Source organism: Pan paniscus, chromosome 13, assembly GCF_029289425.2.
Source record: "Pan paniscus chromosome 13, NHGRI_mPanPan1-v2.0_pri, whole genome shotgun sequence".
Taxonomy (NCBI): domain Eukaryota; kingdom Metazoa; phylum Chordata; class Mammalia; order Primates; family Hominidae; genus Pan; species Pan paniscus.
In genome coordinates, this window is record NC_073262.2 from 77336323 (window position 1) to 77362201 (window position 25879).

At 44.6% G+C, this 25879-nt stretch overlaps 1 protein-coding gene across 2 annotated transcripts in view; it reads right to left on the bottom strand.

Moving 5' to 3' along the window:
- The window catches only part of WIPF1 (WAS/WASL interacting protein family member 1), a 123699-nt gene extending 112538 nt beyond the window's left edge, over nucleotides 1–11161 (bottom strand). The window contains exon 1 of one of the 2 annotated variants that reach the window (XM_034954545.3): nucleotides 10976–11161. The gene's annotated coding sequence lies outside the window, so the exon portion shown is untranslated. The remainder of the gene's footprint in view (nucleotides 1–10975) is intronic. The other variant, XM_055108791.2, reaches the window with a different exon arrangement.
- Nucleotides 11162–25879: the final 14718 nt, after the last annotated feature.

A 25879-nucleotide genomic window follows, 5' to 3' on the forward strand; every position in this document is an offset into this window, starting at 1 on the left:
TGTCTCCTGATGTTATCAATGACAATGCGTGCCCAAAACTTCATTAGCAATTTTAATTTCACCCTGTCCTGTGATCTCGCCCTGCCTCCATTTGCCCTGTAATATTTTATTACCTTGTGAAGCATGTGATCTCTGTGACCCACACCCTATTTGTACACTCCCTCCCCTTTGAAAATCACCAATAAAAACTTGCTGGTTTTGCAGCTTCAGGGGCATCATGGAACCTGGCAATATATGATGTCTCCCCCAGATACCCAGCTTTAAAATTTCTCTCTTTTGTACTCTTTCCCTTTATTTCTCAGACCAGCCACCACTTAGGGAAACAAAAAAGAACCTATGTGAAATAATGTTTAATTATCGGGGGCGGGTTCCCCCAATAATAGATGGTGAGGACAGATGGTTTCAAGGTTATGCACTAATACAGAATAAAAGTGAATATAAATGATGTGTGCTTACATATAGTGAGGTAGTGTGATTTTTATTGGATGTAAATAAAATCTGCCCAGTGTACCTGGACAGCATCTGGCTCAAATTCCATTTCCACAAATACTATTACAAAAAACAACCTCGGTGCAATAGAAAGACTTCAGTGTTTCAGCTAATATTCCTTCTTTAGCAAGTATACAATGAGATTCAAGTATAAACGAAGAACTCCATGAGTTCACTAAAATATAAATTGATCTTTATATATTACACATACACTATTTTAGCTAAATGAGAAATGTGATGGATATATACATCTTTCCCTTATTAAATACTTAGTCAAAAACAGGCATGGTAAAATATCAGGCTTCGGCTCCTCAGGCCTCTGAATGACAAGTTACAACGTTGATTGCATTGTTAGGATGGACCTTATGTGGAGATGTTAATGGTGTGTCCCATCGGAGGCATCACAGACATGCTGGCCACCATCTTCTCCCTGTTCCTGCAGATTCTCTACTCTACTTCTGCATAGTGTTGTTGTCAAGCCCAGCTTGACTACTAGGCAACAAAGCTGGGATTAGACTACAACTGGTGAACTCCTCATTTACTGCCCTTTTCATGTTACCTTTCTGCCTTTAACAGAGGATGCAATGCACAAGGAATCCAGTAAATGAGCTGGTCAATATCAGGTCTTAACCTGAAAGTAATTTAATTTTTTAAGATGGTTTCACTATCTGTCAGGATTGATGGACATCCCAAACCAGGGACAGTGTGAAGGTGGGCAAGAGGACATCAGCCTTCAGGCATCAGCATATGGGGGCCTCAAAAAGATGCAAGTTTTTACAAATTCCAGTGCCAAAACCACAGTATGCAGCAAGAGAAAAGGTGCCAACTGGTCCTAATTCCTCACTATGCCCCTCACTGGCTAAAATGTAATGCAGCTCCCTACCAAGGTTAGATCCACTTCACAGCAAGCCAGGCACTTGGACCTGCTAGTTGAGGCAGGCAGATTTCTGGCCTTGAAAGTAACCCACCTGTTATTTTCAAGTGGTGGAGAGTTCAGGGTCCCTTAGGATTGGGTCCCATATGGGGACTCAGGGTCTAGAGATTTTCCTTTTCTCATCAGACCTCCTGTCACATTGTACTGAAGTCTCCGCAACACTGCCTGCTTAGAGCTATACAACAGGGCTTCATTCCATAAACTCATTCAGCCCCCATGGACCTCTGGGTTCTGCATAAGGACACATCATCTCGAGGAACTCCTTTGACCATGCTGTGTCGGAACTTCAGCCTCAGTCTTGCTTGGGAACTTCTGTCTTCTCCCTGATTCAGCGCAGCTCCCACTAGTCAGGGACATCCATTTGCCTGCCTGGTCTGTGGCGTTCTTCCCAGCATGGGGCCCTTGGCTTGTTTCGATCCTGGACGTTTGGCAGAATGTACACACTTATCTTTCAGGGGACACTGATCTGGACAATTCACCCTCATTCAAGGGACCCAGCCCATAGAGGGTAAAACTCTGATACGTTCTTTTTAAAACAGGACTTCCTTTTGTGAATCTTCCTAACTTTGAAAACACTAATATTAAAAAAAAAAAAAGAGTAACACTTTTATTATGGCAGACATCAAGCATTCACAGGGTTTCTTAATTTTCAGTTCCAACTTCTGTTGCCCAAATGCAATCTTTTTGACATCTGTGTCAGGTTAGTTACAAAGCATTATTATTCTGGGCTGCACAATGTTGGCCCAACCTACCCAAATACAAGAAATTTTGCTGATTGATTTAGTTATTCCGTTCCTATAAATGAATCCAGTTGTACAGCTGTTTCTGATTAACCAATGTACTGCTGGAGCTTTATATAAATAATTTTATAATGAACTCAGCAACGGCAAGAACATGAGAAGCAGAATCTAAACTCACCTCCCAGAAAAATAAGCAGGAGCAATGAGCGCAAGGACTTTCAACAACAGTCCAGGTTTAAATTCCTATCTGCTATGATTCACTTTTTCCTCTTTATGTAATTCAGCACAATTTATAACTAATGCTCTCAAAGAACCTTTGTCTTCAGATTTTTGGATTCAAGAGAGAAACTCAGCTTTGCAGTCTTAAAGCTCCTTTAAAATTTCCCATCTTTGTATTTTGTAAGTTTCTGTTTTTCCCATTAAAACATTTATATTTCCTGAGACAATTTCTTAAATAATGCACTTTTAGAAGAGGAAAATTGGAATTGAAAGGTCTACATTTACTTTACTATAAACAGAAATCAAGTGTTTTGTTTTATTTCAATACAGAACAATTAAGCTCTGTAAGTCCAGCCATGAACTTTTCTTTTTCAGTTCTAGAAGACAAATCATATGTATTATGATTAAGAAATTACAAAATTAAGCAAAAGACAGGTAAGAATAAATCAAATAAGTGAATTTTTTTAATGTAGAGACAGTGACAAGTGCTCCCTAAAGAAAACTTGTAACAAAACAGGAAAAAAGAGATCATAAAGTTTATACTTCTAAAATGAATTATGCTGGCAAAGATATGGGGAAACAGATATTTTCAAATAGTGTCAGTGAGACTGTGAATTACTACAGCTTTTGGAAAGTAATACTCCTTTAGAGACTCTGACAGACAGAAATAAAAAAGCTTCTGTAAGTTGGCAGGTTCAAATACACACACACACACACACACACACACACACACACACACACACACACGGATGTTCCAGGAAGAATGGTTGTAGTAGAAGAAAACTTGAAACAATATGAACAGTTAAATTGTGGAATATTAAGCAGCCATGCCATAAGTGAGTTTTTTATTCTGGAGAGAATGTCTATGATGCTTTATTATATTAAACGCAATTGTGGCATAATGTATTAATAAGTAATATAATTCTATTTTTAGGAGAAAAAACTATATATATGCATATATACTTATACATAGTTATATAAGCAAGGAGAAAGTTCAGGAATTGATAATATTGATTACTTCAAAGGGTTAGTATTTAAGGGAGATAGGAGAAATTTATTAACTTTTCTTTATATATTTCCATTTTCTTGTCTTCTTTATAGCAAGTACATATACTTTTGTAATCTGAACAAATTTACAACTACAATGTAATTTTTATTTTTATCTACTTATTTTTTTTTTAGAGACAGGTCTCGCTCTGTCATCCATGCTGGAGTGCAGTGGCATGATCATAGCTTACTATAACCTTAAACTCCTGGGCTCAAGTGATCCTCCCGCCTCAGCTTCCCAAGTAGCAAGGACTACAGGCATATGCCACCATGCCTGGCTAATTTTTATTTTTTGTAGAGACAGAGTCTGCTATGTTGCCCAAGCTGGTCTCGATCTCCTGGGTTCAAGTGATCCTCCTGCCTCAGCTTCTCAAAGTGCTGGGATTACAGGTGTGAGCCACCATGCTTGGTCAACAGTACAATATAATTTTTAAAGAGTGATAAAGAGTCATATTTTCAGCAAAAACATAGAAGCAAAGACTATAAATTACAAATACTGAGCACCTGGACTTGTGGTTAACAAAAACCTTTTCCAAGTTCTAAGAGACAATACATTGTTTTTGCTTGTTTCCTCTGTGTGTGGGGTGGAGGCAGGGGTGTGAGGGGAGGAGTGGGAGGGTGGGCCGTAAGAGTTGGGAGGATGGGCATGAAGGCGTGGGGAAGAGATGTTACCCGATTTCTTTTTTTTTTTTTTTTTGCTTTCATTTTATTTATTTATTTATTTTTGAGACAGAGTCTCACTCTATCACCCAGGCTGGAGTGCAGTGGCATGATCATGGCTCACTTGCAGCCTCCATCTCCCAGGCACAAGCGATCCTCCCACCTCAGCCTCCTGAGTAACTGGGCTACAGGCACATACCACCATGCCTGGCTTTTTTTTTTTTTTCTTTTTGGTATTTTTTGTAGAGACTGGGTCCCACTATGTTGCCCAGGCTGCTCTCAAACTCCTGGGCTCAGCCATAGCACCTGGCTGCTTTTATTATTTTTAAGGAACATATAATAATTGTACATATTTATAGGATACAGTGTGATATCCCTCCCTCCCTCCCTCCCTTCTTTCCTTCCTCCCTCCCTTTTTTTTTTTTTTTTTTTTTTGACAGGGTCTCACTCTGTTGCCCAGGATGGAGTGCAGTGGTGTAATCACAGTTCCACTTCCCTAGGCTTGAGTGATCCACCTCAGTCTCCTGAGTAGCTGGGACTACAGGTGTGCACCACGACGTCCAGCTAATTTTTGTATTTTGTGTAGAGATGGGGTTTTGCCATGCTGCCCAGGCTGTTCTTGAACTCCTGGACTCAAGCCATCCTCTCACCTTGGCCTCCCAAAGTGCTGGGGTTACAGGAGTGAGCCACCACACCCGGTCTTGCTTAGACTTCTTTCTAGGTTTTATCCTCTTCTCAGCCAAAGCAAGGGATGCAAAACTCCTGGGCAAAAGAGTTGAACTTCATTTATGTGGAAGTGAATCAGATACAGGTATTAGACCAGGAAGTATCACTTCTTAGGTTCTACAATAATAACTTCTACTTTCCCCACAAGAACAAAACTTCCCACTTCTTAATTATTAGAATCATGGTTATTTTTTAATTTGGAACACATAAAAAGCTAATTATGTATATGAATTTTAAAATGTCACATTGTGGCCAGGTATAATGGCTCACACCTGTAATCCCAGCCCTTTGGGAGGCAAGGCGGGAAGATCGCTTGAGCCCAGGAATTCAAGACCAAAGGGAGACCCCATTTCCACAAAAAACAAAACAAAACAAAACAAAACAAGGCATGGTGGTGCACACTTGTTATCCCAGCTTACTTGGGAGGCTAAGGTAGGAGGATCATTTGGGCCTGGGAAGTCGAGGCTGAAGCGAACTGATGGCACCACTGCACTCCAGCCTAGGTGACAGAGTGACTCCAGCCTAGGTGACAGAGTGAGAAACTGTCTCAAAAAAAAAAAAAAGTCATCTTATATACATCACTTATCGTAAAGGACCACTCTTAGGATCAAATTTGTTTCTTGGCATCTTCAGAAACAAGATACTCTTCTGCAAAACAAAGATCTGTTTGGCTTTCATGAAAAATTCACTCAAATCTTACAGAGTGGAATAAATAAACCATCCTTTAACAAACATTGACAACCTACTATACAAGAATCTACTGTTTTGAGAAAATACAAAAGGATTTTTTAAAAAGTGATTGTCTTGAAAGAGCTTACAATCTAACAAGGAAGAAGAGATGCCTGCAAGTGACTGCAATACAGGATAGGGTGAATTTCAAGCCACATGTGAAGCCCAGAACAATAGCGATGAAAACTAAGAGAAGGCAGAATCAGCAAATGGAGAAGAGAACATTTTGGCTCTTGTTAAGAAGCATGTTCTTACAACGTGAACCATGCTTATCAAAGCTCCTAAACTAGTGAAATTTGTAGGTAATTGTGTCTCCTGTTAATTTTAGCAACATTCTTCTTTTACTGAGTATTAGCAAAGTCTATTATTTCGACTTTTCAGCAAGCAATGATGATCAATCTGAAGATTCTTATAGCATTCAACAAACAAATGAAGAGAAGGGGCAGTGTGGAGAGGAGGAATGGCAATGCAACAGCATACGAAAGGAAAGTGCAGTTTAGCTGGAACCCAGTATATGAAAAGTAGTGCATAATAAGGCTGATGGTGAAATTAAAGGTTAAAGGTGCGATGCTTGGAATCAGACTGCTCCACATTTGAATACTAGCTCTGTCACTAACTGTGGGACCTTGGGCAAGTTACCTAAGTTCTCTAAGCCTCAGGTTCCATATAAATAAACAGAACTTACCTCTCAGGGTAAGTGAATATCAAATGACTCAAATAACATACAGTAAGTGATAATGTTAAAGAAAGGGAAAGAGGGAGAGAGAATAAAAGGAAGAAAGAAAGATATTTTTAAATGTTTGGGCCAGATCATAGAAAGTTTTGAAGATTTCATTCACTTAAATTAATGTAATTGAGAGAGAAAAGGAAATTAAAAGAAGAAATTTAGTTATGCTGGAAAGATGGCTTATTAGAAGAAGAAAAATATATATACCCATAGTAAGCAATGCTAAAATGTTACATAGCAACATATTCCTTCAATGTGAACCCTGCTTATGAAGGCTAACAAACATTGTAGCTAATTGTATCTCCTGTTTAGCTACATTTTTATTTTATTGACTATTAGCATAGTCTATTATTTTTGACTTCTCAACAAATATTTGTGACCTGCAATCTCTGTAATGCTGAGCATGCTTCCTAGGACTCAAAAGTTTCTGATCCCTGGCCACGAGAAGAAGCAGTGGTACCCTCACCCCATGGCGTGGGTGCTGTAGTTATGACCAAAGCAGCCTGGCCTGGGGCCAAGTGTTATTGGGTGTTTTACATCAGATATCTCATGCAATCTAATCTACTGTCATCTCTACACTGATGATGGCCACTGTGTGACTGCCACAACACATTAACCTGGTATTTCCCAGTGTCAAAGGGCCAGGAAAAGTGACAAGTCTGGTTTTTGCTTCCTCATCCTTTATCTGTCCAGACAACCTCAACAGAGTAGGTTTTCCTGGGTAAGCAGATACTGCGGGCTGGCAGCCCCTCAATACTAAGATTCTTTTCAGTGAGATCTCTCCTCGGGGGCTGTTAAAATATGAGATGACCGACATGAAACACTTGGTAAACTACAGACAGCTAAGGGGTTATTGTTCTATGTTAATTTACATCAAAAGCAGTTCCTGCGTTTAGGCTTTTTTGGTATTTACCTATGGAAAAAGGAATGCCAACAGTATTTTGTTCAGGCTAACACTGATAAATGTAATGCTAATGCTAATAATAATAATAGTCCACAAATACTGAGCAGTGACACTGTCCCAGCCAATCTGCTAAGTAATTCACATACATCACCTCATCTGACCCTTAGAACAATCCTTTTACGGAAGGGGTGTTACTCTCATTTCAAAATTGAAGATACAGGGCTGGGTGCGGTGGCTCACGGCTGTAATCCCAGCACTTTGGGAGGCCCAGATAGGCCGATCACGAGGTCAGGAGTTTGAGACCAGCCTGACCAACATGGTGAAACACCATCTCTACTAAAAATACAAAAATTAGCCGGGCGTGGTGCACACTCCTGTAATCCCAGCTACTTAGGAGGCTGAGGCAGAAGAATCACTTGAGCCTGGGAGGCAGAGGTTGCAGTGAGCTGAGATCATGCCATTGCACTCCAGCCTGAGCAACAGAGTAAAAATTTGTCTCAAAAAAAAAAAAAAAAAAAAAGGTGAAGATACAAAGAATTTGTAAAAGACAGCATTGGGACTGGCCCATGCTTTACCCATTAGGAAACTCTGCCCTCTGGTAGCACATCAGCATCACCTGGGGAAGTTTTCAAAAAATGGATTCCTGGGCCTTACCACAGACTTATAGAATCACACCTTTATAAGCTTCTCGTCACACCCATGGCTAAGGATTAGCATACTAGTTAAAGAGTATTAAGCAGAATAGCATCACTCAACTAACTGAAGATATTCTGGGGGCTTTGGTACACCTAGAGTTTTCATTACTCAAAACTATACAAGGGACAGACTTAAGTTATTTTGACCTGACCATAATACCTACAGAGTGAGGAACAACTGACAAATGTCCGCCCTAGTGAACAAAAGTTAGAGCTGAGTGAGGAAGTATTCATCTGTCAAAGGGAGGTGAAGCCTAAACTGTTCCTCAACTGGAGAAGAGATGGTGGGACACGGTGTGAATGTGCTGATTAATCTTTCGATGCCTGGCACACAGTAAACACTTAATAAATATTTGTTAAGTGGACAAACGAATGAAGGAGTGCCTCCATCCAGCTGGACTCCTCTGAATTCCCTGTTCCCTGTATTTGGTCTGTACCTTTTTTACCTTATTTACCAAATTCTGCCTGCATACCTGCTGTTTGAAACCATGTCTCATCTCTACCAGAAAGTAAGCATTCAGGTGCAGACTTCATCTCTTTCTGAGCTACATCTTCCTTTCTACCCTTACCTAGCACAGAGGATAGCTATAACCTCTAGCAGGGACCCGCAATGCTCAATGAGTATCTGGCTTGATTCCAACTGTGACCTGATTCGACGTGGGTCCCTGCTAGCCACAAGGGATAAATAAGCCTACCAAGCCTTCAAGAACCATGGTATAATTGTGGCTTGCTGGGAAACAGCAGCAGAGAGAGCTCTGTGTGGAAACCATTAAGAATTCAGTAGACCACACTGGAGGGAAGGCTTCAGGAAGACCACAGCCCTGGGAGGTAAAATGACAAATATCAGATGCTTAAAAGTGAAGGGGTTATAGCAACAAATAAAAGGCACTTTTGTTTCATTTATTCTCTCAGTATGTGTTGTGGAAACCAACTATGTTCCTAAAATTACAACCATAGTTAGGAACACCTTGAAATAGCAAAGACAATGACACAGACCCAGTAATGAATACTGTCTGCTAAAAGGGTCTCATGCCTGACCATAGCACCTGAGACAGTAAATGTACAAGGTCAGGGCATACTACCCTCTCTTCACCACCCACCTTTCTGCTCATTATAGCTTTCGTGTCTTGGTGCTACACACCGCATGGTATCTGGATGGCCCCTGTATCATACTGCTTTTGCTGCTTCCTTCACACCCCATTATCCTACTAGATCCTCATACCCTGCAGTGGATGTAGAGCAAAGATTATCAAGCCCATTTCTTGGATGAGATAAGTGAGGCTCAAATTGTAATGATATGCCTAAGGGCACCAGAAAGTGGTTGAGCACATTACAGACAATTTTTAAAATGAACAAATAGAAGGAGGCATGAATCCCCCCAGGGGGAAAGTCTCATTCTCTTGAAATATCCCAGAATTTGATCTTACCTTGCTTACAAATCTCTTTGCACTACGTCACACAACCTCAAAGAGTTGATGTGTTTTCATGGAGCCAAAGTTATGGCAGGGGTTGGGTAAGTCCCAGGGAAAGACAATATTACGGAACTGGTTTCATAACATCTGCAGAGTTTAGTCTGAACATTTCCATTCAACAGGTAATGGGCTCTCACAGGTGGCTGGGATTTGCAGACTACAGCACCTCCAGGTCCCCGAGAAACTCAGCCTTGTGCGGCTGATAGGCAGGTAGACACACACAGTCACAGTAGAAGGCAGTGTTGCGTGCACTGCAAAGGGATTAATAGGCAGAGTGCTGATAGCCTATCAAGGGTTTTCTCACCTCAAGAACCTAAAAGGTGATTTACAAACTGAAGTAGAACATTTCTTGGAGTTATTTTATCCATTACAAAAATAAGCATTTTTGAAGATGGAAAAATCTACCAACGACTCAAAATGAAGCTACATTATTGTTTTGAAATTGCTTTGGGAAGCTGGCAAAAGAAAACCCACCCAGCGTGGAATCTGTTCACGGGCTCTGCGGCTGCATCCGACGGGAGTCTGGGGCTACACGCAGCCAGGGATGGGGGAATGGGAGTGGGGTGGGGTCCAGAGACGATCCAAGGGGCAGGACGGACACACGCTTTTCAGTAAAAGGGACCAAGTCCACGAGCCAACTTGAGAGGCTTCCCAGAGAACTCAATAAGGCCAGGAGCCCGTGGCTGAAGAAGGAATATTCCATCGGGATTTAAGCAGGACCAGAAGACCTCGCCAGGCTCAGTTCCTCACACAGCCACACCCTTTGTTAATTGCAAAGAGCTCAAAGTCTAACCAGCCACCAGTGGTCTGATTTAGAGCTCTTTGCGATTAACAAAGGCTCACAGCGACTGGGTCAGCTGCTTTCCCTTACACTCACAACGCTAACAGTTCTTTCTTTAAAAAGAAAAGTATGTATAGTAGAAAAAGGTAGGGGACGCGAGACTGAAGTGAAGCTGTCTCTGGAGAGTTCGGGGGATCACCCCCCCTCAACCCCCGTCCCCACTCCGGGCGAAAAGCACTGACCGGGACTGGAGATGTCTCTAAGGTCGGCGCAGACCCCTAACGCGCGCGTCTACGCCGACCTGGGGCGAGCGGGCCGCCCGGGAGCGCCGGGAGGGAGGCGGGCTGGAGCGCGGGAGGGGCACGGTTCCCACAGACAGGCAGGCGGGCGGTGCCAGAACTTGAGCCGGCCCCAGGGGATGCCCGAACATCCCCGTCTGTCCTAGCTGGGGTGTAGGTGCAGCCCCAGGGCATCGCCGCGAAGCCCCTGCTCGAGACCTACGGAGATAGTGGGTCCCGAGCCCCACGGGGCGGCCCCGGGTCCGCGGAGTCCAGCGGTGAGCCCAGCCCGAGGCGCGGGACCCAGGCTGTCCACGGCCCCTTCCTCCCCGGGCCATCAGCGGGCAGCAGAACGCGCGGGCCGCTGGCCTGGAATTGCGCCCCTCCTGAGGCCGCGCGCCCGCGCCCACCGCTCGCAGGGGACGCGGCCTCGACGTCCACAGCCGCCCCACCCGCGTCACCGGTGCCAGGCGGCGCTTCCGAGCCCCGCCGTCGAGCCCAGCCCCTCCCGGCGTCTCCCCCGGCCCCCGGGAGCCCGGAACCCGGGTCGCGCCAGAGGCGAGGCGTCCCTTACCGCGCAGCGGCTCCGGACGACTCCGCAGCCCCGCGCCGCGCTGGGCATTTTTTCTGGGAAACTTATCCCGGGGTCCGCAGGGCTGAGCCGGGCGGGCAGGAAAAGCGCTCAGCGCCGGGAGGCTGCGACCATCCGGGAACTTCGCCGAGATGTGGGCCCTCCCCCCGGCGCCGCGGCCCCCCCGCCGCCCCGCCACATGTGGACGCGCCGCGAGGCCCCGCCGGCCCGCGCCCTGCCCTCCGCGCGCCCGCCTGCCCCGCCGGCAATGGGGCTCCGCGCCTGCAGCTTCGGCCCGCAGAGGAGCGCGGCGGGGCGGGATGGTCGGGGCTGGAGTCCGCAGTTTCCTCCGTCCCGCTCCCCTGCGCGGCGAGGGGACCGAGGCAAGAGGACAGGAGTTTGCAGAGGGGCGGGAACTGGAAGGGGAGTCTAGCCCAGGGCCTTTCCCCCCAACTCTTGAATCTTCTCCATCTTCTTGCGGCTGCTGGCGGGGGGATCGGGTGGGGGTGTTCCCTCTGTTCGAGCCGGAAGGAACGCCTTTTCCCACGCTTTCCCGTCTGCTCTCAAAAAAAGAGTGTCCAACTTTCAGATATCTGAAATTCAAATTAATTTTTAAAAATGGATTTAAAATCTGGGTGAACCCCACAGAGGGCCAAGATCCACACGCATCTGACTCCTGCCCACTATGTGGGGACAACGTGCTGCTCTTCCCTCGGAAAGATGCTGCCTCTCCTCACAAGTCGGTTGGAATTGAGTCGTTTTGCTGCCAGTGGGGATGGATTTATCATCAGCCACCCACTTCCTTAAATACGGTAGGATCCACAGCAAACGTAGAGAAAACTGAAACTCTACTCCATTGCCCTAGCTAACTCCTGCTCATCAGGGGATTCTGACCAGCTCTGAGAGCTGCCACCTCCAGGCCCCAAAGAAAAGTTAACATTCACTCGCTAAGACGCTATAGCTACTGAGTGTGCATTTGAAAGGAATAATAACAAAAAGTTCTTGCTCAGTGTAATAACCATCGGATCATATTGTTAAAATATCAAGGCTGTGTATCCCTTTGAATTAAAGCAGAAAGGTGAGAATATAAAACCACCTTTGCAGAATTATAACTGAGGAAATTGTGACAGTGAAAGAAATCAGACCTACAACCGACTCTATCTTCCTTCTAAACTTTAAAGTGTCCTTGTTCACTCTCGGGCGTAGCCATTGGAAAAGAATTCAGTTTTTGGTTTGACTCTGAAACAAAATTGATAATAGCACTTTCCTGAAAAGATCCCCTTCTTTCCTGGGGACCAGTCTGCCTTTGCAGGACTAACAAATTAGCTGTAAGACTAGAAATTACAGTTTAGGGGTCATGCAGCCTCTGTCTCCAAGAGTCCGAACCTCCCCAAATTGCTCCCGGGGATAACATCACTATTGTAAAACCTAAGATCTGTGCTTGAGATACTTTGCAGACCCTGAACTCAGTGGATCAGCTGACACCACCCAGAATGATAATCTGGCTTAACCAGTTCTCCCATCCCACCCAGGAACAGAAAAGAGCAAGAAAAACTCACTTCGACCCCCTGTGATTCCATCTCCAACCTGGTCAATCAGCACTCCCCACTTCTCAAGCCCCTGCCTGCCAAATTATCTTTAAAAAGTCATCCCTGAATGCTCAGGGAGACTGATTTTAGTAATAATAAAACTCTGGTCTCCCGCACAGCTGGCTCTGCGTGAATCCGTCTTTCTCCATTGCAATTCCCCAGTCTTGGTAAATCGGCTCTGTCTAGGCAGCGGGCAAGGTGAACCCATTGGGCGGTTACAAATAGATGCACTTCGGAATTGTTACACCATGCTGAGGGACCTTAACTCCCGGCTTTCTCTGCTTCTGTACCACTCCAGTGTGCACACGTGTATCTTGATATGCTTTTAACAGATACAATGACCTCTCTGGGAAAGACATTTAGTAACATAGGAAACTCTTCCCATTGGCAAATTTTTGTCTAAATGTACCCATCTTTTTAAGGTCCATTAACTATTTGCCTTTCTTTTTAAACCATTTCTATGGTAATACTCATATATTATGTTTTATATAAAATGAAGACAAGCAGTTTAATATATAAATATATTACTCCAGACTTGAAAGCATATCAGTAGCACTAACTGTGGTTAGCAAGGAAATTAAACCCAGGAGCTGCCTGGTCCCCTTACTAGTTCTCCAAGCCTCAATCTTTTGCTCCAGTAAAACAGGGATAACAATATTTCCTATCTCCTGGAGTTGTTGTAAGGATTAAATGGGATAATCTCCCTAAAGATGAGCAGAGTAGTGGCACACAAGTGAACAGGAAATCTTATCTTTGGTTCCCTAGTGTTCAGCAGAGCTCCTAGTACCTTGTACGGAATTGATTAAATGTTTGTTGAGATAAGGACTCTCTTGAGTTTGTGTCTCTCAGGAATCTGTGGGAATTTCAATGTTGATATACACAAAAGAAAATTGGGAAGGTAAAATACTTCCCCCTTCATTTCACCATTGAAAGCCAAAAATAAATTGTGTTCTGAATTGTCTACTGTTTTAAATCACTCATAAGGCCAGTAATCAGTTGTCAAAAATGGCCCTGCTTCTCTCCCTTCAAATTTTTAACAGTTCTCTCAATTAGGTCAAAACCTAAATAGTATTTTATCAGTGATAGTTTTCTGGTTTTGTTACGGGAAAGGGGATCCAATCCAGACCCCAAGAGAGGGTTCTTGGATCTCGCTCAAGAAAGAATTCAGGGTGAGTTCATAGGGTAAAGTGAAAACAAGTTTATTAAGAGGGTAAAGAAATAAAAGAATGGCTACTTCATAAAGCAGCCCTGAGGGCTGCTGGTTGTCCATTTTTATGGTTATTTCTTGATGCTATGCTAAACAAGGGGTGGATTATTCACGCCTCCCCTTTTTAGGCCATATAGGGTAACCTCTTGATGTTGCCATGGCATTTGTAAACTGTCATGGTGATGGTGGGAGTGTAGCAGTGAGGACCACCAGAAGTCACTCTTGTGGCCATCTTGGTTTTGGTGGGTTTTAGCCGGCTTCTTTACTGCAAACTGTTTTATCAACAAGGTCTTTATGACCTGTATCTTGTGCTGACCTCCTATCTCATTCTGTGAGTTAGAATGCCTTAACTGTCTGGGAATACAGCCCAGTAGGTCTCAGCCTCATTTTACCCAGCTCCTATTTAAGGTGGAGTTGCTCTGGTTCACATGCCTCTGACGGTTTCAATAAGTTGCCTATGGTTATGCAAGATGTGAACATTTGAGGAAGCTAGGTGAAGTGCATATGGCAACATTTTTACTGTTTTTGCAACTTACTTGTAAGTCTGGAATTATTTTAAAAAGTTAAAAAATTAAAGGTAAAAAATATCAAACCCTGAAATTCTTCAACAGATACCTTGTTCCCTTAGGTGATGTCAAATTTCAACTTAAAATGAAGACATTGAAGTTAGTAGCATGAAAAAGTATTATGCTAAACCTTTGTAGTCATGTATACTTTGATATGAACGAGTTAATAAGAAAAAATGACTTAATGAATGCTGCTTGAAGACTAAGCTAGGCTAGAAATGTTACAGTGATCTTGGGGAAAAGGGAGAAGCGAGGTAGATAGAAGGATGTTGAGATGCAAAACTAGGACAAACTAAGCAGGGCACAATATCATTAAATACATATATTTGCTTACCATTTCATAACTACCATTTTGGGACTTTGACCTCTAAATTAGCTTAGTGGTGCCTTAGAACTTCCCCTCTTATAACAAGCTTTTTTTTTTATTGTAATTACTTGTTCCCCAGTAGATAGTAGCCCCAGTCTAGAGGGAGAGAGTAGGCAAAGGGACCTGCCTGCCTGGCTCACCGCAGTCTTCTCAGCTCCAGCACATTCTCACTATTCATTACCACTTGATGAATAAGTGAGATGCTTTTACAGAGTACCTCATTGAATTCTTACAGTAACTTTGTGATTTAGATATTTGTCTTCATTTTACAAATGAGAAAACTGTGACTCAGAGAGCTTAGGTAACCTGCCCAAGACCACTCAGCTTGTGACCTTCTAACTCCAGATTATTTTGATGCTAACACCCTTGTTTTAACCACTATTTAATACTGTCTCTTGGCTTTACTTCCTATTATTGTTCCCTCTTTTGAGCTTCTGCTGGTGTAAATGACCTGAATTGACTGGCATCCAAATTCCTTGGTGCCAAATAGCAAAATAAAAAAATATTGTTTCTATTGTTGGAAAGAATTGTTGAGGTTCAGGTAGATCTGGCTAAAGGCTGTTTAACAGCCTGGGTTTTCTCTTCTGCATCAATGCAGGGAGGAAATGGAATGCTATGTGGGACGACAGCACCATGCTAGGCCAGGGATACTGTGAAGAATCAGGATGTGTTGGGAAGGAAGGAAGGAAGGAAGCTGCTTTGCACCTAAAAAATGCTCAGCATATATTTAATAGATATATCCAAAACTGAAAGGACTGAGCTCTTGAGAGCTAGGTATTTTACTTATTTACACTACACCGTATTCCAAAAAAAGACTTAAGACAGTAAGAGTTGAACAAGATAAAATTTAAACTTTAGTCTGAGATAGCAAATTTAGTAAATATTTTCACTTTATCATTTTCTTCCCTTACTAAAAATAGTTCTCATTCTAAACAATTCAAATATTCCATAAGCATAAAATATAGAAAGTGAGTCTCCTGCAATCCCATTCACCAGAGATAACCACTAATGGTAGGATATATATTCTTCCCTGTGTCTTTTTTTCTATGTATTTTTATTTTTCTTCATCAACAAATATTTAATGAAAGCCAGGTGAATGTGATTATATTGTACATCATCTTCTTCTAATTTATTTTTCTTTTTCCGCTAAATAATCTATTGCATTCATTTCCTGTTGCTGTGTAACAAATTACCATAAATTTAGCAGCTCAAAACAACATCCATTTGTTATTTCATGGCTCTGTAGAAGTCAGGACATGGTGTGATTCAGTTCACAGGTATCACAGGTGGGCTGAGTTCTTATGTGGAGGTGCTGGAGAAAATAATCCACTTCCAAGCTCATTCAGGTCACTGGCCCCTGTGAATTCAATTCCTTAAGGTAGTGGGACTGAGGACCCTGTTACCTTGTTGGCTGTCACCTGTGGGACTGCTCTCAGCTCTAGAAGCCACCTGCATTCCTTGCAACATGGCTTTCGTCTTCAAAGCCAGCAACAGAGAATCTCCCTCATGTGGAATCCCTCTCATACTTCTAGTCTCTTTTGCCTGGAAGAGCCTAGTTCCTTTTAAGGTCTCAGCTGATTATGCTAGGCCCATTGAAGATAATCTCCCTATCTTAAATGCAGCTCCAATCACATCTACAAAATCCCTTCACGGCAGCATCTAGATCAGTGTTTGACTGAACAAGCGAGAGAAAGTGTGCATACACCAGGGGATGAAAATCTTAGAATTCTGCCTACCACAGGTAACAAGGGTTGTCTTTCCATTTCTCTAAATATAAATCAACCTCATTCTTTTTTAAGAACTGCATAGTCTTTTACTGTATAATGTGTCATAATTCAACCAAAGCCCCTCTTAGTGGACATTTATGTTACTTCCAGTTATATGTCTTTTAAAAATTCATAATAAACACTCGTGCTCTTAAATGCTCATGCATCTACATTCTTCTTAGTATCCTGACTCACAGAAGTAACTTCCATTAGGTAGTCAGAATTGCAAGATGGAAGTGTTTGCACTTTTTGATAGATACTACTAAATTGCTCTCCAAAATGTTGGTACCAGCCTGTACTTCCAATGACAATATACAAAAACGGAAGTAGCTAATTCTTATAAAGAAATTCCCTCATAGACTGTTTCATGCGCAATGGTTAAGAGCATCAATGCTCAGTGAGGTTGTCTGGCTACCAATCTTGCCTTTTTGATTTCCAGTGTGACCTAGGGCAGGTATCTAAGCCTTAGTTTCTGTATCGGTAATGAGGACAATAATAATGGCACCCCCCTTTGTATTCATTTTGTGTTGCTGTGTAACAAACTACTCTAAAACTTGTGACTTACACACTTATTGTCTCCTAGTGTCTGTGGGTTAGGAATCTGGTAACTAAGCTGGGTGTTTTTGGTTAAGGATCTCTCACAAGGCTGCAGTCAAGGTGCCAGCCAAGTCTCAAGGCTTGACTGGAGGATGAGCTACTTTCCAGTTCACTTGCATGGCTGTTTCAACATTCAGGTCTTCACTGGCTGTTGGCTGGAGAGAGCAGTTCCTTGCCATGTGGATGTCTCCCTGGGGCAGCTCACAACATGGCAACTGTTTTCCCTCAGAGTGACTGAGCAAGAGGGGACACGTGAGATGGAAGCCACAGTCTTTTTGTAACCTAACTTGAAAGTGACATCACATCACTGTGCTGTATTCTACTCATTAGAAGCAAGTCTCTAAATACAACCCACACTTAAGGTAAGAGTGTGGCACATAAATATGAATATCAGCTCGCCCTGGTGATTGAGGTCATCTTAGAGGCTTCCTTCCTTGCTCTTCACTAAGGGGTCGTGGGCTGAAAGTAAGTTAATGCATGTCAAATAATACAAATAGTGTCTGACTTTAATAAACACTCAAGAAAAGTTCATTGTTTTTGTTGCTACCATGACTATCATCATCATTGTCCAGTACTCTCACCCATTTTCCTGTTAGTATCACATTAGGAACCAAAAAGTGGCTAACTAAAGCTACTGTTTGGATTGTTTGGCAGGCAGTCTCCATCAGGAAACAGAAAGCTTCTCAAATGAGGTGCTATAGGAAGGCTTAGTAAAGAAATTGTTTACGAAGGAGTGTAGGGAAAGGAACAAGGGATGGTGCCATGCTGCAGAGCTAGAACGGCAGGGGGCCATTACCACCCTGGGCCTGAAGAGGAGGGGATGTGAACCAGAACTTGGGGAGGGTGGCTTCAGCTCTAGGAATTGCAACCCTAGATAAGGCAAGAATGATGACAAGCCATGGTGACCCAGTGGAATGAGGGAAAAAGGGGTAAATACCCTGACTTTATTCCTCTCCTGCCAGCTCGCCCATCATGTGAGCTCACTCAGGAGCCAGAGGACAGGAAACCCACAACGCTGTCCATGCAGATCAGCCTCCCTGGCCTGGAACAGGTGGAGAATGGTGACAGTGGCCTGGAGGGGTGAATGGAAAACATCTGGCTTGGGCAGGCACAGCTCCTCTCTAATGGGACTTTCCTGGGAACAGGATACCATGGTTCCTTCATATAAAAGAGGAACTGAAAGGCAGTTAATCCTGAGTTTCCAGGATTGTGGGCAGGGAGGGGTGGTGACAGGAAGCATACCTCCAGAGGTGTTTGATCCAATCATTGATTCTTGGTCCTCCTTACCTTTGGACCAGTGAGAAAGGTACAGGGGTTTAAACTCATAACTGGCAGATCCAGGGTAGATGTGTCAGGAAGCCCATGTGGGCTGCAGGTTTTATTTTATCTGGAGAATGGACTTAATGACATGAAAGGTGTCTGTTTTGCTCCTGTCTTCTGATGCCTGTCATTGCTCACTGGTCAGGTATGAATGAAGGTGTCCGCTGAAGACCTGAGGGGCTGCCAAAGGCACAAGGTTTTCCAGAGGTTGTTCTCCACCCATAACAAGGATCCAGGAGCCTTACTTCAGGAGAGAACGCAGTGCAGCTGGAGGGCCCGAGGAGAAGTGGAGACAATACAATAGCCAAGAAATGGGTGAACCCAGTTGGCTCAAGGCGGGCCTTTCCCTCCTGATGGCTACATTCACAGGGACTCCCTGTGCAAATTGGAGTGTTTTTGAACAGTTGCTTTCATGCTTTAACCCTGCTGGAGGGGAAGACATGGGAGAGGTCAGGAAAGGTTGCATTTACTTTACTGTGCTAATTGATATTTATCAATTAGCTTTTTTATGCTGTGTGAAGATGCAGTTAAAATATGAGTGATCTGGGGACAACTCTTTTTTTTTTTTTGAAATGGAATCTCTCTCTGTCACCCAGGCTCGAGTGCAGTGGCATGATCTCGGCTCACTGCAACCTCTACCTCCCAGGTTCAAGAGATTCTCTAGCCTCAGCCTCCTGAGTATCTGGGACTACTGGCACGTGCTACTGCGTCCAGCTAATTTTTGTATTTTTAGTAGAGATGGGGTTTCACCGTGTTGGCCAGGCTGGTCTTGAACTGCTGACTTCAGGTGATCCGCCCGCCTCGGCCTCCCAAGTTTTGGGATTACAGGCATGAGCCACCATGCCCAGCTGGTGAGACAACTCGTTAAAAGGTAATGGGGGCACTAATTAAAACATTCCAAGAGTATTTTGAAGAGCCAAAGATAATAGGAAATTGAGGGATGGGGAATGGAATAGGATAAAAGATATACACACACACAAAGAATACTATCAATTAACATTGACTTAGATGAACTCATCCTCAGGAAGGTTCTCAACATAAATATTAATAGATCCCTTATGGTGGACATTTAGAAGATAAAAAATTAAAATCCATCAGTAAAGAAACATGGGACAAGTCCTCTTTAAAAAATTACTTGTTGCAATGCAAATGCACACACAGGACTAGCACCTCTTAAGAAGCGAACAGCATTGGTTTATTTTTGTTGTGGTTAACACTCAATAGTCCAAGGACAGAAAGCCCCTTGTCCTGCTTCTTCCTTCTGGTAACTTCCTTTTCTCATTTTTAGGGCAAATTGCCAACTGCACCAGCCCAGGGAAAGGCCAAGAAGGAGATTGTTTTGTATTCTTTTAGGTAATGGTCAGTCAGGTGTGGCCACAAGAGGCGATCAGGAGAGGTTCAGGAGAAAAGTTTACCATGATCTCACATCCTAGAAACAGGAGGCACAGCAGGGCCACATGGGAAAGCACCAGCATGGGTCAGGGGCAGAAGGGACAGGATGGGTGGGAGAGCCTAGGCCATGACCTTTTTTGGAGTTTCAGTGGGAAAGGCAGGGCAGTGCAGGGGAAGCAGTTTAAGCCTGGCTAGTTTGAATAATTTTCAAGGGCTCCGAGCTATAGGGATGGTTCCTTATTGCCTGGTACCTGTCCCTGGGATGGCAAAGGCAGAGGAATATTGCCTTTTGGGTATATGGCCAGATAGAAGAGGCATTGTTCTGGATTAGTTAGTTTGCATATCACAGGGTTGTTCCCAGTTGAGCGCTTTTGCTATCTCTAAGATTTGGCTATCCACAGGAGGAGGAGCAGTCTGTCCTCAGCCAGAAAGGTTTTTAAGATGTCAAAGCATCATAATGTACAGAAAATTAAAAATATAAACAATACAGAGAAGGAAATAAGTATGGACAGAAGATGGTCTTCAAAGAGCAAGTAAGAAGGAATAAAGTATACACTTGAGCCTCAAACAGGAAGGGGCTAGAAAAAACTTGTGAGTGCCATCTGCTTTTCTCCTCTCACTTGCCAGATGAAGAAACTGAGGCCCTGAGGGAGTGGGCCACCAATTTCAAACCAGCTTAAGCAAAAGGTGGCATGTATTGGCTCATGTACATGAAGAGTCCAGAGGCAAAGGTCAGATGGGGCTGGACCCCTCGATTATGTGACCTTATCAGGATTTGGTCACTCCAGCTCACTGGTTCCCATTCTCTATTATGCTTGTCTCTGAATGGGCCCCGCTGTCAGACAGGCCCTCTCCTTATGGTGGCCTCGGCAACTCAGGCTTACATTATCCTATTATCTCAGTGGAGAGAGCTTCTCTTTCCTGGCCCCAGTTCTGGACTGAGTCACACTGGACCTTGTGTCCATTCCAGAACCCATCCTCGAGCCAAGAAGAATGCAATATACTGACTGGCCAGCCCAGTCATGTGCCCCCTAGAACTATGGGGAGTGTCTGCCCCACTCAAAACATATGCACTGAGATGGGGAAAGAAGGAGTTCCAAAGGAAATCAGAGATGCTGTTACCACAAGAATGGAACCCATTTTGCCTGCCACCATGCAGATGAGCACTCCTCAACAAGCTAATCACAGAGCTGGGTTCCACCCATTCTGGCACTCTCCTCACACAAAGCGTCCTCCTCCATAGCAGAGCCATTGCAAATCAGTGTGAGGAGAGTGCCAGAATGGGTGGAACCCAGCTCTGTCATTAGCTTTTTGGGGAGTGCTCATCTGCGTGGTGGCAGGCAAAATGGGTTCCATCCTTGTGGAACTTGACTCAATTAAGCAACTCTTCATCTTGCTCACCCTCAGTTGTCCGCTTACCTCATTCTTCCTGGATGTGGGACAAGAACTTGGGACCTACCAAATGGTGGGACTGAAAGAGCTGTAACACAAACAGGGCTAAAACATGACCCCCCCAGTCACCACGTTGCAGGCAATGAGAAGGAGAGAAGATAGAAGGAGAGAAGAGCTGCAGCCCTTCAGGGAGCCCAGACCTAGGAGCTACCCAAGCCAGGGCTGTGATGCCCTCTTTGGGGCTCAGCAGGTCCTGGCATCTCCAAGCTTCCAGGCACCACTGTGTTCCCGGGTGCCCACAGTGGAAGCCACTTGCTGTACACCTGGTCCAGCCACAGCCTTGCAGGGAGCCTGTGCCCGTGCTAGCACCTGGAGCTGCCTGCCCCACTGCAGTGGCTGGATCCTGCACTTGCTCATTCACACGCCCTCACTGCTCCGCACCTGGCTTGCCCCTGGCAGGCGTGGGATCTGGGCCAGTAGTGTGGCCAAGCACAACCCGTCAGGGTGATACTATGCACATTCAAAATGTTTGGAGCTCTCTGGACTAGTGCTTTCCTATGGAGGAAAAAAAAAAAGGAGACTTCCTATGGCTTGGTGATTCCCAGGCATTGTAGTGATGAGTGCCCTCGGAAGGTGGTGCTGGAGGATCAGTTACTGAGGCTGCCTTCCTGGATCCAGGCAGCACCAGCCAGGCAGCGTGAGAGAAAGGGGTTGGTCAGAGCAGCAGCCCTGATGGATGGGGGCTGAGGGATTCAGTTTCTGTGGAGGGCTTATGTGAACTGGACATTTCATGACCTGATCAAATGACAGGCAGGCTAGAGAGGCAGGTGTGGAACACTGGTAGAAAGGTCCTCTTGCAGGAGAGGAAGAAAAGAATGGCTTAAACAGGCAATTAGTAAATGAGGTAAGGAGTGATGGGCAAATGGGGAATCCCAGCAAGCTTCGAAACAATGGATGTCAGCAGCAAGTTTGGTTCTACAGCACAGTGTGGGCTGTCAATACCTATAAGCCCAGTTTCTTGTTAAGGATCACCGGAGTGATAAGACCTGAGGGCTAAATTGGAGAGAATGGACCCAGAGAGGCTGGAGGGACCAGCTGGGCCAGAGGGACTGACTTCCTGGGAGGAAGGAAGCAGCTCCTGCCTTCTCACTCATCACAGAATGGAACTGGGAAATGAAACGGCCACTTCTGGGCCTGTAGAGAGAGAATGCTCCCCATGGCACCCACCTAAAGGGAGAAAACCGCCACTGCAAACTCTCCCTGATCCCTGAAATCCTGAGTTCCTTTGACATGGTGTCTCATCAGGTACAACAGTGGTTCCACGTGTCTTTTGGCCACAGGAAACTTTCTTAACACAATATGATGTAGAGCACCCAATACCTAAAGCAGATGAAGGCAGAGCTGCTCCTGGAAGGGCAGGGAGGGCTGGAGATAGAAGCTCAAATGCCTGGCCTTCCACAATGGACCCTGAGGCATGGTTTGAGAACAGCTGCATGGAGAAGCAAGCCCATGTTCCTTGATGTGGCATTCACTGCCTTCCTTGACCCTATTTTGTTCTCTCAGCTTGTCCTCAGCCAAGTATAGAACTATACTTACGCCTCCAAGTACAGAACTGCTTCTGCACATCCAAAGCTGTTTTCATCCTTCTGTGCTTTTGCTCATGCTGTTCCTTCTGCTTGGAATGCCTTTCCTACTGGCTGCCTCTGACCCAGTCTTCAGAATTCACCCGTGACGTCATCTCTTCTGAGAAGCCCTCTGGGCTCCCGTAGTGCTACTGATGTGCCTACACTTGAGAAGCTACCTCCTTCTACTGAGATTCTTTCCACATCTATTACCCCCACTAAACTATAAACTCCCCAAGGCCAGAAATTTCTTAGTCTGAGTCATCCATTCCCATTCACAGTACCTGGCTTAACTGATGCTCTTGTTAACTGAAGCTCTTTTTAATTGATGCTCTTGCATGGGCTTAGTATACAAGAGATCTTTTCTGGAAAGCAAGTTTGAGAAATTAAGAGAGGAGCCTGCAGTAAAGAGGGAGCAGCACAGTACCTGAGAGGAGTGGGGGGAAGAGAGGAATAAGGGGCTGGGGATAGGAAAACAAGTCATACCTTGTGGATTTTTGCATAGAATTACTGAGAGTTCACATCAGGTCTTGGGCTTGACGTACCTGGCACTCCTGCCACTGATTAAGTTACTGATAAGTATCTCTGGAGAGATGCGCTCCCTGTCTGCAATAGAGGTGTCTTTCTAGGAGTAGGGCAGACTTCTGATTACGTCCCTGAGATGCTGCAGGCCTCCAGGGATTCTAGCCAGCATAATGGACTTTGAAAAGGGAGACAGCTTTGCTGAGAAAGTTAGTTCAAGTCTCTGGGGATGATGATGGGTTGGCTAAGGACTCTGTCAGATCTGTCTGAGACTACTAGCTTGGGAAGACATCTCTTACTGGAATCATTTGCTAATGGTTAGGGAGGGAGAGATAGAAAAGGTTTTGTGTTATGAGAACCAGATGGATTCCAGGGCTTGCCTTAAAACATCGAATAATCTCTCCACCTAGTTATTATCCATATACAAAATGAGCTAGCAATGCCCTACTTCCCTGCAAAGACAAATGGGACCAGCTCTGCCACTTGCTGGCTTTGTGACCTTGAGCAATTTCTTTAAATTCTCTAAGCCTCAGTTTCTTCATGTGTAAAATGGAGACAATACCAGTATTCACTGAATAATAGCTAATCTTTAGTATAATATCATACTGCTATATTAAATAAGCTGACTACTTGATATCATGACTAACTGTGATGCTGCTCTTCTATAACCAACATTTTTAGTAAAGGAAAAATGGGAAAAAATAAAATGGGGACAATAACTGTATCCCACCTCATTTAATCAAAGAGATAATCCATATAAAGCTCTTAATACAGGGCCTGATATTCGGTAAGCATGCAATAGATATTAGCTAAAATTATTACTGTTAACACACGGAGCTATTTGGGAAAGCCTAAGAGAGGATAAAAAGGCAGCTGAACTACCAAGAGGCAAGGATAGCGTAAAGCCTGGCTGCTCAACTCATGGCCCACAGACAAGCAGCATTGGCATCACGGTGAAGCTTGCTGGAAATGCAGGGTTTTGGGTGATACCCCAGACTGGCTGAGCCTGGATCTGCAATTTAACAAGATCCCTAGGTGATCACGCGCATGCACATTAAAGGTCAAGAAACGCTGATGAAAAAGCACTGACATCTCTGGCATTACTAACTGTGTCACTTTGGGCACTTTGTCACTCCTTATGCTTAGTTTGTCATCTATAAACCCTTACCTTGTAGGGTCAGGGTATGCTTAAGTGCCTTGGGTGGTAAGTGCTATTCAGCGCTTGCTATCTGTGCTCTCCAGCCCAGGCTTGGGCCACTGTGGGCCCCTCACAGCCTTACACCTTGGGGCCATAGTTCAGCAGGAGCCAGACTGCCGAATTCACACCCTGGCTCCCTCACCTGGAGCAAGGTGTGGCCGTGAGACCTGCACAGATACCTAACTGTTCCAAGCCTTAATTTCTCATCTGTTAAAATTGGAACAATGGCTGTGCCTAGCTCCTGGGGATGCTGAAGCACGGAGTGAAACGTGCCGCAAAGGGTCAGGCCAAGGCCGTGCTCAAAGCACATTTTAGCCTCATCAATGGGCTGTGTTGAGCAGAGTCCACGCTGTGAGCCAAGTGAGTCCCTGTTCCACAGAGACTCAATGCCTCTGGCTGCCTGACTGATAGCTGCAAGAACTCCCTGCGTCTAGAACTTGGAGACCACGGAGGACAGGGCCCAGACCCTTATAGGCAAAGGAGGACTCATGTCCTTTCTAATATTAGTCCTGGAGTAAGAGGAAGCAAATTCCAACCTTGGTGTCTTCTGGAAATCAGAGGGCTTGGATGTGTGGAGATGACTATGTGGAAGAGGCAGTTGGAAAGCCTTTGGAAAAAGTTAAGCATGAGACAACTGCAAGCTGTTGTTCTGTGCTGTCCACCTTGTGGCCAGGAGAGAAGAGAAGTGCTGCTCCCAGCAAGGAGGGTCAGTTGCCTGATCCCTCTTTCCCCTTCCTCCCTCGAACACCACAAGGCCAATGCCACAAACTCCCCTACTGTCCAAACAACCAAGCCATGTGGCTGGGTCCAGAAGTGGGAGAAAGAGAGTAAAGGGTGGTGGCCATGAGGCACGCACTGGACACCTCTCTTCTGTCCCCCTTTTCCCTCTGCTGGATGCGAGAGTTTCTTTTCACCCCATAATTCCCTCCCACAGGTTTGGGCATCAGCCAGTTTCCACTCTGGCCCCTGACCCCGGGGACCTGATTTCTTGATCACTCTCACATACTACAAGGCAAAAAAAAAAAAAAAAAAAAAAAAAGTTACTTGTTCAAGGGCATTTTAATATTTTGGGCAGGACAATGCTTGGTTGTGGCTCTGTCCTGTGCATTGTAGGATGTTTAGCAGCATCCCTGGCCTCTGCCCACTAGATGTCAGCAACACTCCCCGTCCCCAGTAGGTTGTGACAACCAAATCGCTCCTAGTGGAGGACCTCTGGTCTGGGGGTTGGTCACAGCAGACTTTGAAGCTCAATGACGGCTCCAAAAGGCTCCAACATCTCCCAGTTAATCTCTAAGCAGTTTATTTTCTAGTGTTTTGCTCATTCCCCTAACCAAGCACAGAATTTTGTGCTTGGTTATTCAGAATTCTG